A 12,038-nucleotide genomic window follows, 5' to 3' on the forward strand; every position below is an offset into this window, starting at 1 on the left:
GACCCCAAGGATGGCCAAGGTGTTCTTTGCTATTTCGCCACCTGGGGGGATCCCAGCTTGGTCGGCCCCCTGTCGTTTCTTGCATGCAATCAGTACGGTCAGATTTTGACCCATATAGTTAGTCTCTCCGTTCGTCGAGGTCGTCTCTTAGCGGGTTCGACGGGAGAACTCTGTCGATTCAAAAGTTAGGAGAAATCTGAATGTTTATGCATTGAGCGAGGTTTTTAGATCGAGGCGTTGGCGTGATGCTTCAATGATACCCTTGGACCGTTATATCCGTTCGGAGTTGAACCATTGTGTTGATTCAAAACGTTGTTTGTAGTCACTATCATTATGACATATGTTCCTTATGGATTGAACCGTTTCTTGTGCCCTATCAGTTTTGATCGGTGACTCTTGGGTTTCCCGCTCGGGACATTTATGTTCCTACAAATAGGGGGAAATACCATTATATTGCCACACTTTCCGATCTATCAAAGGAATTTTGCGAGTCTTACCTTCTCTGATACTTCAAATTTTTAGTTCACTCTATTGTTAGTCAGAAATTGACGTCGTTGTCTTCCCTCTTACTTCCCCTTGCTCATTCACTCTGTTCAATCGAGACAAATGGTTGGTACTTCCCGCGCTGACAGACTTGCCGAAGTCCCGATGCCGGAAAATGATGCTCTTGCTCCCGGAGGAGTGGCGATGGCGGAGGATGAGGGGGTTCCAACGCGGCCGAAATATTGCCCCGTCCGGGGAAGTTATGGACCGATTTTAACAGCCCTGCCAGAGAGGAACCATAGCATGTTTCCTCTATTATGGATGAAGCGGTGATTGCGGAGCTTAAGACCAAATGGGGGATTCTATACTATGTTGAGATGTCACCGGCGGTGGGAGATGATAGTGTATATTTTGACCGCCTAGGATATTGTGCGTTTTACGCATACCCTTTTATTGTCGGGTATACGCTTCATTTCCCTTCCTTGGTGGTAGACTTATGTCATTTCTACGAAGTATGCCCGGCTCAACTTTCATCATACATATACAAGTTGTTCCTCATGCTGCTCAAGTTTGCGAAGCTTGCCGGTCGGGAGATCACTCTAGGGCATATGCTCAACATTTTTGCCCCTCAACTTATTCGAGGCACGATGATCCACATACGCCATTGAGGAACGAAGAGTCTGGTGGTGAAGATGGAAGATAGAGCCAATCGTCGTTTCTGGGAAAACTACTTTTATGTGCGGACCGAGCACCTTGTGATGGACTCGACAGGGTTCCCTGAGAGGTGGAACTTTGCACGTAAGTTTTTTTATCTCCTGTCAGAGTGGTGGTCGACCGTTTTTCCTTAGACAATATTGTTAAATCATTTTTACTTTTGCAGCCGAGAGACTACCTCCTACGCCTATTGACGATATTTGCGAATGGGTGAATGCCATTCTCCCCTATACGGTGGGGGTTCACGAATGGGTGTCCATCTATGAGAAATACGGGCCCAAGCCTCTTACTGGTAAGTCGACTTGCTGTAGCTTCTCTATTTTTCGCCTTGCAATTTGAACTGGTTCTAACATGACCATTACTGTTAACAGGGAGAGTGTGAAGGACGAGGGCTCCTCCGCTCACATTCCATCGACCGACGTCTTCTGCTCGACCTGCACCGACGCCTGCTGCCCGACCTACATCGAGGGCTACTCAAGTTGAACCTACAACCAGAGTCGTGTGCATGGAAATTGTTCCCCAACCTGAGACTCCAACTCCTACTGCCCACTCAATGGGTGAATCTTCCCATGCTGAGGACGGGGAGAGTCCATCGAAGAGACGACGAGTTGAGTCTAAAATGGCTTCTTCAACCGTAGTGTATTCAGAGTGTGACCTTCTCTGACGGTGTCTGAAATGGGTGGTGGTGTTAACCCAGCCGCAGAGGTAAACCCGACGACCAAGACCAACCCGGCGATAGAGGCTTCGGCTGCTGTGATTGATCAACAAGCTACTGTGATGGGAAGTCGGGGTCCCGAGGCTGTTGTTGTCACCTTGGGCGGGCCTTCATCTTCCGGACCGAGTCGTGCTTCTTTTTCAGGCGCAGAAAGGGGAAAGGGTTTCGTGGTCGACGACTATGAGTCTGAATCCGATCTTGATCCTGATGATGTCAGAATGTTCGAGGAGGGCCTCACCCACATGATGGTAAGAGGAGGAGGTCCGTCCTGTATACTTGAGATTCCGTCGGAGATTAACCTTCTGCGGGACACGGAAGACTTGGTATCGTAGTTTGACCTTTTGTGCTCTGCCGCAGAGTGTGAGGTTCTTCGGAACGTCTGTGATGTTGATTTGATGCATGAAGTGGCCGCTATAGGTCTGAGGGTAAGCTTCTCATCTTTGTTCTTTTTTATGTTCCTTTTGTTTTTGGCGACCTTGACCTTTACCGACTCTTTTCTTTTTTGGGCTTTCAGTCGTACATGCTGGAGATTGAAAGTGCTCACAGGGCCGACACTCGGGCCAAAACATTTCTGATGATACTGGAGAAGTACCGGTGTTATCGCAACAAGTGCCGTGAGATGCACGAACGACTTAGGGCGAACGTCGATAATCAATCTCTCGGGGATGAACTGGAGAAGAGGGATCAGGAGTTGATACAATCTATTCGCAGGAATAGCGAGCTCGAGGAGCTACTTCGTGTAAAGGACGAAGAACTTGAGTTGGGAAAAGGGGTCACCACAGAGTGTGAGCATCTTCAGGCGAAGGTGATGTCGTTGCAGTTCGAGTTGGATCAAAATGCCATCAAAGTTGAGGCTTTGAGTGCGGAGTAGGTGGGGAAATTAACCGAGCTGGAGAGGAAGGTCTCCGAGTTGGAGAGTTGCCGAGAGTGCTTGGGTGTCGGCTTCAGGGAGGGCGACGGTGTTGGAGGACACTATCCGCGTCCTTCAATCCGAGCAGGAGTTTGAGAGGGCTACGGCTACGCTGAGGGAGGTGAGGCTTGAAAAGCGCATTGGCAAAATTGATCGGGAAGCTTCAAACTTGGGAGATTGGGTCGCTACTTTTGAGGCCGAAAAGGCACAATTGTTGGCCCAAGTCGAATCTGCCTCCGCCGCTATTCCTTGCCATTTACACGAGCTCTGGGTCCATGCCGAAGACCAACGGGACATATATAAGAGTTTGTGGGAGGCGGGCAATATTTCTGAGGTCGCTCATGAAGGAGCTCGGGCGAAGGCACGAGTGTTAACTGTGGCTATGATCTTGCGACACCGGAGGCCGGTAAGGATGTCGAAATTGATGAGGAATTTCCTGGAGATACTGAATGGGAGGATGGCGGTGATGACGCCGAGTGAAAAGTTATTACCTTAGTCTGTTTTTTTGCTTTATCTTTTCTTTATATTTTTTTTGTACTGGGCCAGTTTTGGCCGTGTATAATCTGCGGCCGTTCGCGCAACTGTCTAAATAAAAGGGGTTTTCATCGTTGTACGTCCTTTGTATTTCTCTCCCTTCCCCTTGCTTTACACATTTTTTTGGTGTAGACTTTCGGATTTTTCTATGGTGAATTCCTGACTTTTTTAGGGAAACCAATTTTAGCCGAACCGAGTAGGATTTTGTCGCGTGAGTTCGAATGGAGTCTCATTAGATTCACATATTTGGGCGAGATTAAATTTTGATTTTTCGCTTTAAGCAGATTCATCTTTGACTCAAACGAGGTTGTATTCGAATTCGTCATTTTGGACGAAGTCAGTCTTGACTTGAGTCATTCGAGGGGGATTGAACTGTTGTTGATTTGGGTGAAGTCGCTTTTTTCATATATATTTGAGCGAGGTCGAACTTGGGGCTTGTAGCGAAATCAATTTCTTAGTAAGTAAAAAAAATATCTGACGACGATCGATGGCTGCAAAGGCGTTATTGAGAGTAAGACCGGGATGTTAGTCCATATAATTCAAGCGAGGTCGAACTTTTCTTTTTGCGATGGCCCTTTGCGGTAGGGGTATTATTTCGAGCTAATTCGAAGTGTTAACCCGTTATGATTCGAACGAGGTCGAACTCTTTTCTTTGGCGATGGCCCTTGGCCGTAGAGGTGTTATTTCGAGCTAACGTCGAAATGTTAACCCGTTATGATTCGAACGAGATCAAACTCTTCTCTTTGGCGATGGAAATTGGCCGTAGGGATGTCATTTCGAGCTAACATCGAAATTTTAATTCGTTATGATTCGAACGAGGTCGAACTCTTCTCTTTGGCGATAGCCCTTGGCCGTAGGGGTGTTATTTCGAGCTAAAGTCGAAATGTTAATCCGTTATGATTCGAACGAGGTCGAAATCTTCTCTTTAGCGATGGCCCTGGGCCATAGGGGTGTTATTTCGAGCTAACGTCGAAATGTTAACCCGTTATGATTCGAACGAGGTCGAACTCTTCTCTTTGGTGAGGCCCTTGGCCGTAGGGGTGTTATTTCGAGCTAACGATTATTAATAACTTTATAAATCTTATTATTAGTAATATACAATGTAAATACATAATAATATACTAATTATTTCCATATATAGAACTCTTATTCCGACTCGAATTTAAAGTGCAGTTAACTTATTCAAAGAATGATAGTTGTAGGTATTCATGTAAGATATTACATCATAATGTGTATAATGTGTGTTTGTACTTTTATATACGATGATGAACTCTTAAAGTAAAATGATAAGACAAAATATTGTATCAAGACAAAAAGAATTAATAATAACCTACAAAAATAATTGGGAATACTCAAACAAAACATATTCATGCATGCAAATTATAATGATTGAATTGGTAAAGTAAATTGTTCTATTAATTCACTTGCTAAGTTAGGCAACTTTGCTATATGAGATGAAAACTTGTAGAAGGGATATGAAAAGAAAAAGACCACTCATGAAACAATCACAACAATCACCTTCAGGCTTCAACCTACCAATCACATAGCTATATATGAAACTGATCATACTTCACTGGCCTCTTTTTTTTTTTTTTTTTTTTATGTTTCTCACACAATGTACGCGTAATTAGGGGTGTTAAATTGGCGGGTCGGATTGGATATAAGTGGGTCAAAACGGGTAATTAAAAAATGAATAACTTATCCGACCTGACCAGTATTTGAGACGGATAATATGGATATCCATATTATCCATGGCTTCTTAAATATGATCACTTATGAGAGAATTCATAGTCTTCCAAACTTGAGGAACCCCAATTTGAGGTTTTACAAATGTATGTTAAACACATTAGTTATCTATTGGTTATCCATTTGATTAACCATTTTCTAAGTAGATAATATGGTTCTTTATCCATATTCGACCCATTTTTAAATGGTTCATTATCCAACCCATTTTTTGATGGATAATATGGGTGGATAACTGTTTTCTTTTAACCATTTTGCCACCTCTACGCGTAATCTATAGGTCACAGTTTCGAGCCGTGAAATCAGTCATTGATGCTTTCATCATAGGTCACATGTTCGAGTCGTGAAATCAATCACTAATGCTTGCATTAGGGTAGGCTGCCTACATCACACCTCCTAGTTCTAGAGGTGTGGTCTTTTTTCAGACCCTGTGTGAACGTGGAATAATTCGTGCATCGGGCTAATCACACAGTGTCCGTTATCTGTATTAGGCCCAACTAAATTCGAATTTGTGCCAAAAATATTTTATTTTAGGGTAAAATATTCACTAACAAAATAATATCATACACGGAGCTCGAACCCGTGGAACCTCCTTATTTTTCTTCTACAAAGTCTCATTGATATATTTAGATTACATCTCTATCTCAAAAGGTCTATTGAGTTGACTAAAATGATACTACATATAGATCTTTCAACATCAGTCCAAAACACTCTTTTGCTAGTCCTTATGGTCACATGCTTGCATGTGAGAAACCACAGGAATGAATGACTTTGATCATCTTTCTCACATATTGCTCTTCCAAATAAAATCTGGTATCAGAATTCATATATTTGGTTTCATATATATTCCGATAATCTGATCATATAATTATTACTAACAATGTTAATTTGACAATTCTATGCTGCAACAAAGTAGGCCTACATACGTGCAGACAACTTACGAGAACAGTGTGTTAATAATCATTAACAAAGGCTTCTTATGTTGTTTGGTGGATAGATTCACAAATTTCTTTAGGTTTAAGTATTAATTTATTTATTTAATTTCATTTTTGGACCCACGATTAATAATTATGGACATTCTCCATATTTTCTGATTCTCTAAAAGTGGACGAGGAAAATAATTATTGACATTCTTATTAGTATTTGGTGAATCATAAAGTTCTTAAAGTACATATTATTTGATTTGACTATTGTCTTCTTTTATGCAACATGTTTCCCACCGAGCAACGAGAAAAGCCAGAGACTACAATTTAAAAAATCCTTTAAAAAAATACTATTGAGAACAAATAAGAACTGAAAATAATGCTTAAATTAAAGGATTCATGATATAGCACCTCTGGAACATATAAAAATGAATATATTTTCATCCTCTTTATATTTCATGAGATAAAACAAATTTGCATTTTCATCAAACAGATATAATTCATATTTAAAAAATTATATTGAAAACGCACTTAACTCAATCTTTTTTTTTTTTTTTTTTTTGTAGAGCCAGATTGCTCTAGTTAGATTTCATTAAAATTTCTTATATTGTATCATGTATTATCAAAAAGAACTTTTAATCTTAATTATTCTAAGTTATTTCCTCTTAGCACCAACACGAACTTGAGATAACAAGTATCCACTGGACGAAACTCGTAATTTCTTCAGTCCAATGAAAAATACACCTAATAGACTAGGCAGGGTGGGGTGGGGTGGGGTGGGGTGAGGTGGGGTATGGGGGTTTAACTATTTTACTTAAAATTGTTTTATTTTTTGAAATGTAATTTATGCTAGGCATGCACATGCACTAGGAATCCACCTGGAAAGTGTTAAAAGAAGGATGATTAGGTTAATGCACAGTTTTTCATTACTCATAATTAGACCCATAATCAGCCAAAAAATTAAAAAATAAAAAGAATCAGTTTCTTTTTCTTGTTTGGGTATTTTTGCAAAACCAAGGTAGCCTACCCATTAAACAATTTAGGTTTAATCAATCAAGCATATGCTTCTTGAATTGTTTATTTCCTTTAGTTTGAAAATTTTCAAACTTTTACATAATCCAAGAGAGGCTAATCCACCTTTGCTTGTTACTTTGTTTTCTAGCTTAGTTCTTAAACCCATGTGTGGTAATTTTTTAAACAGTAAAAGACAAACTTATTACTCTTTCAGTAACTCTATTTTGTTTTTAACATATATAGATACATTTAGACCCCCTCCCCAGTATTATCCAAGATGAATTTAGTATCCCGAGTTCACTGGCCCGACTAATTTAGATTTATAGCTATGTAGTCTATTTTTAGGAGAATATCGAAATTCCTAGTAGAAATTAAAAAAAATGCAGTTTGGTGCACTAAGTTTACTATGCGCAAGTCCCGGAAAAGATCGGGCCACAAATGTCTATTGTACGCAGTATTATTCTGCATTTCAGTGGAAACAACCTCTTGCAGAAATGCATGGTAAGAATGCATACAATAGACCTTTGTGGTCCGGCCCTTCCCTAAACATCCCGCATAGCGAAAGCGTAATGTGTTTTTTTTAAGTTTCTACTAGAAATTTTGCTATTTTCACGACTTGAACTTGAAACCTCTAATTAAGGATGGTAGAATATTTTTGTTACATCCCTTGGTGATAATAAGATATATTATATGGATCATATTGAATACAATATTAGTTAAGACATTTTATGAAAATTTTATAACAATCAAAAAAAGAAGAAAAGAAGTTATCATTGTAAGTTAAAGAACTACTAATATTTCTATTTAGAGAGGGGAGCAAAAGTTTATTTTACATTTATATTAGCATCATCTCTATCTTTTTTAGATATGAATTATATAATGAATATAAGAGGAAAAAGAAAAAAACAACCAAAAAAAAGGGCAACAACCTTGAAAGAGTTGAACATGCCAGCATGTTTCTCTTTGTAATACTAAATTAGAGACAATGATGTCCTTTGATCTTATCTTAAAGTGGTTTTTAATTGCTTAAAACTAAATAAAATAATTTGAGAAGAAGAACTTAAGTAGATTGTTGACATTTTGGTTTAAATAATATAAAATCCAAAAATGTATGCACATCATATATTTTGTTTTAGATTCAATGAGTATATTTTATAGGTGCTTTTTATTTGTTTAAAAAGATTTTTGAAATAATATTTTCCCACAAGATTTTAGATCTTTATTTTTTTAACATATATAGAAGTAGTTAATAGGTGAATATAGAAAATCATCTAAGTAATAATAGTCAACATATTACTGCGTTTGCACTTGTAATTTTACGATTCAAATTGTTATCTTTTCGATCGCTGAATTTATGAACACATTTTAAATTTGTGAACATATGGAATATATTATTTAAATGGGAGCATGGGACCAATTGTGGGTTGTCTCATTATTTCAAGCATCGTCTAAATTGGTCAACAAAAGGAATTAAACGTCAAAAAGAAATAATTCAAACAGATTTTAAAGTGTCAAAAAAAATTTCTATCTGAAGTGAAATAGTGATGGATGGGATGTCTCATTATTTCAAGCATAGTCTACCATATTTTTTTCGTTTTCCTTCCCTTTTTTTTTCTCCCATCTTCTTCATTTCTTATTTAAGTATAACTAATAATTAGATTGGTTTTGGAATTAATTTATAAAGTGTTAAAAGTTGATGATAGAACAATTTTGTAATAGCTTTTTTCAGTACCCCATTGAAAAGGTGAATGTGTAGAATACTATAATAAGGATTATTAAAACAAATACTCTATATATTTTAGTCGTTTAAAATAAAAAAATAATAGCTAATAAAATATATATTTTTGTATATATATGTATTATATACATATAAGATATGTATTTTAGACACTTTTTTGACTAACAAATACAATTAATTTTCGCCGAATGTTGCCCAGGATTATTTCTACGGGTCTAGGATACGAATATTAGGGCTTAGCCAGTGAGGGTGAGACTAGCCCAGTTGTGCTATGATTTTTCCGGCCCATTTAAAATGGAGAATTTCCTGTCCAGGCCCAGTCAATCCGTCAGCCTCATGTTCTAGACTTAACCCGTGGGGCCGAAAAGTAAAAAATCACAGAAAATAGTTAACTAAATAAAAAGGAAAAAGTAAAACAATTTTTAATTCTAAACTAAACAAAAATGAACAAAGAGTTTCCTTCCTTCTTCCATCCCTCGTAGGCTCGTAAAATCCCAAAAGTAAAGAAACTTAAACACACCAGGTAGCCACTCTAAAAGGATGATATTTAGGAATTAGCCAATACTGAATTTCAGTTTTTTTGTTCAATTCTTCGGAATACATATATCCCGAGTTATCTTAAATTAAAATTTTTAATTCAAATTTTTAGGACAAAATAAGTACCGGCTAATCCTTCAATAACAACCCTAAAAATAGTTGTCTGTGCACTTCCCGTTAAAGTTGAACTTATGGACAATTTGTCTTTAGTTGTAGCTTCTAGTCGAGTTTTCTCAAAGAGCAATTTAATGAACCGGGTTGGACTCGTATTTCAGAGAATTAGAGCATGCGGCTCGAACTGCGATATTGTGGAAAAAATTAAAAATAGCCAGATTTACAACTGATAATTAAAAAGTAGCGACAATTTCAAAAATAATAGAAACTTAGCCACTTTTTTATTTAAAGATAAAAATTTAACAAAAACACCCGTAAAGATCCTGAAAAATTCCAGCATAATATGTTGGAGTTTAAATTTTTCACATATGAGATTCGAGCATAATGTGGTGGAGTTCCAATATAGTATGCTGGAAATTTATGCGCCGGAACTCCACAATCCAACATATTATACTGGAACTTTCCATGTGCTGGAGTTCCAACATAATATGCTCGAAATTTATACGCATAAACTCCAAAATCCAGCATATTATGCATGAACTTTTTGTGTTTCAGCAAAATAGCGATTATTTTTAATGGCTTTGCAAACACTGACATTTTTCAATTATCAGTCTGAAAACTGACTAACCCCGTGCTATTTTTACGATATTGTGTCATAATCTCTCCCCAATTCTCTTCGAGGGTAGGAAAATTATGACCGGGACAACAAATTAAAAGCTATAAAACTTTAGTATTGGTCTTTTGTCGTAGTTCATGAAATGCATTACATGTTTTGTAATGGTTATATTAAGGGGCAGACCTAAGTTGGTTCAAGCGGGTTCAGTTGAACTCGCTTCATAACTTTTTTTATTATTTTTAAGTGAAAATTATTTTTTTAAGAAACACAATTTAGGATAAATACATTAAAAGCCATTTGGATTGACTTAAAAAATGACTTTTAAGTAAAGTGCTTAAAAGCACTTTATAATGCTAGGACTTATTTTTATAAACAAGTAGATACCTGTTTGGATAAAAATGTTAAAACTTAAAAAAGATCGTTGAAATGTTTGATAAACAAGTGCTGATAAACACTTTTTCTGTTAAAAAGACAGAAATATCCTTGTTAATTCATAAAAGTACTAATACTTGAGCAAGTACTACTTATTTATCTCTTGCAACAATCAACAAATTAAATGAAGCATTATGACCTAAAACATTCTCACTTTGTATGGATTGCTGACAAATAATCATAAAAAATGCAAAATATATGGAAGCCACATTTAAGAAATTTTCGCATATGTTCTGCTTCTAGCCAATGTAGTTGGATGCTTAAGAATAATTCTCTTTTAATATATAGCGAAAATTCCTTAATTGTTGGATTTGACTTTAGTGCATACCACCTCAAAATTTCACTCAAAAGTAAAAAGGAAGAAAGATAAAAAGTAATCTGGAGCTGAAGTTGGGGAAATTTATGGAAGAAGAGAAAAAGAACGCAGAGGTTGCAACAAGAATGGAGAAAAAGAAAAGGATAGAATGTTTTAGGGGTTTCTACTAGGGGTAATTTTGGGATTAAAAAAAATTATAAGAGATAATAATGTAATATACTTGGTCAATGCAATATGACTTTTAAGCCAATTTCGAAAAAGTTGGGTTTTCCAACTTATTTTTTTAAGCCCTTTTTTAGTTGCCAAACACTTTCACAAGTTAAAAGTGCTTAAAAACTGGTTTGATCAGTTTTTTAAAAGTATATATTTTTCTTAAAAAATATCTTTTTAAAAAGTTTTAACTTGTACCCACTTTTTAAACAACTTTAGTCTCCTTTCTCTTCCTCCTTCTCCTCCTCAACGTTATATCCGCCCTCAATCCGATAGTTCCATTAGAAGAAATTCAAAGCTTCCTTACCAAATATTTTTTGGTGATGTTGTCAAACTGTTTTATAATTCCAAAAGACGTGAGAAAAACAAGGTATTCAAGACCCACAGTAAGTCAATAAGATTGAAAAAGGTTAAACGTGAACAAATAAATGAGAAGAAATTAAATGGGCAACCCGTGGCAGTGGAAAAGTATCCAACAGAGAAACTTCATAGCTTCTAGGTTTAAAGGATACTTCCTTTGAATATCAAGTTAACACCATTTGAAGGAGGCAATCCAATCAAACCAAATTGACATCGAATCATATGGAAAGTCAGTTAAAACTTCAACTCTAAGAAGTCTGATGTTCGCAAGTTACAAACAAAAACTTCGCGAGTTACAAAAACAAAAACTTCGCCAGTTACAAAAATAAAAACTTTGTCAGTTACAAAACAAAAACTTCACAAAAACAAAAATTTCAGCAATTACAAACAAAAACTTCAGCAAATAGAGAACAAAACTTCAGCTACTATGCTTACGTTCAACAATTACAAACAAAAATTTCAGCACACTTGGTTCAACATACTTGCTACTTCAGTCCCGTCTACTAGAATGCTGAAGTTTTGCGTGATTACTTTTGCTACTTCAGCCCCGTATACTGAAGTTAAGCGAAAAAGTGAGTACGCTTGTAATTTAACGTGATCCAAAAAATGGGTATAGATGCAAGTGCCCCTAGAATCTAGAGTCTCACATTTCATTGCTTGCTTATTCTCATTTTGCCAT

Source organism: Nicotiana tabacum, chromosome 1, assembly GCF_000715075.1.
Source record: "Nicotiana tabacum cultivar K326 chromosome 1, ASM71507v2, whole genome shotgun sequence".
Taxonomy (NCBI): Eukaryota; Viridiplantae; Streptophyta; class Magnoliopsida; order Solanales; family Solanaceae; genus Nicotiana; species Nicotiana tabacum.